This window comes from Barbus barbus, assembly GCF_936440315.1.
Source record: "Barbus barbus genome assembly, chromosome: 38".
Classification (NCBI taxonomy): Eukaryota; Metazoa; Chordata; class Actinopteri; order Cypriniformes; family Cyprinidae; genus Barbus; species Barbus barbus.
This window is the reverse complement of record NC_136716.1, coordinates 4,130,001-4,131,047: the sequence shown is the minus strand read 5'-3', so window position 1 is coordinate 4,131,047 and position 1,047 is coordinate 4,130,001.

The following is a 1,047-nucleotide window of genomic DNA, read 5'->3' as shown; positions in this document are numbered from 1 at the left end:
AATATAATATAAACCTTGAAAAACAAACAAAAATATATATAGATAAATATATATATAAAAAAAATAAATACATTCATTAAATACGATATTATTCAAATGAATAAGAGATTCTGTATCATTCAATATATTGAAACATTGGTTCTGCTCTATTTCTAGGTCACAAATCAAAAAAGCAAATCAAATTTGTGACACTGATCATGTGACTTCATACAGAAGGTGAGATGTTCTTGCTTCCATTGATGCATAAAATGTTTTTGGATCATTCTCAAACCATGAACCCACTGAACATGATCATCAGGTTTTCACATTCATTCTTCCATTCAACTTTCAATCAAATTGTTATGATGATAATATTATTCCTTATTAAATTTCACATTTCTTTACAGGTCTTGCACTTTTGGACGCCAGCTTTCAATTTCTTCAGGTTTTGAAAATTAGATTACTTTGACAAAATAAAACATATGTATCAAACTAAATGAAATTAACTTTTTGGCAGATTTAGGATTACTGGTATTGATGAGTAAATAAATTTAGGCCTACATTTAAACCAACTGTATTAAATTTACCATAAAATATCAGTTTTAAATATATTGAAATAGTTCTGTTTTTTTCCCCCTCAAACATCTGTTCTTGGAGTATGTAAGTTAAATTAAGCGCAAAGGGCAATGCATGTGTAGAGCTATCCACATACATACATTTACTTTAGGATTTATGTCCTTGAATTTAATCTAAAATTTACATTTCCATCCATTTAGATTTTACAATTTTAATGTAAACTAACTAATAATCTTAATGTGATGCATCATACATGAGATTTCAATGATTAACTGAATCTCTCTATATATATATATATACATACAGTATATTTTATATATGTACATACATAAACTGTAAAAAATTTAACGGTAAAAGACTACAGTAAAAACCTGTTAAATGGTTAACGGTAAGTTCCCCTGGTGAAAAACTGTATTGGACAATACATGTAATTTTACGGTAGTATACTGTTTTTAGAAGTGGAAAAAGACTGTAATTTACAGTGAATTGACA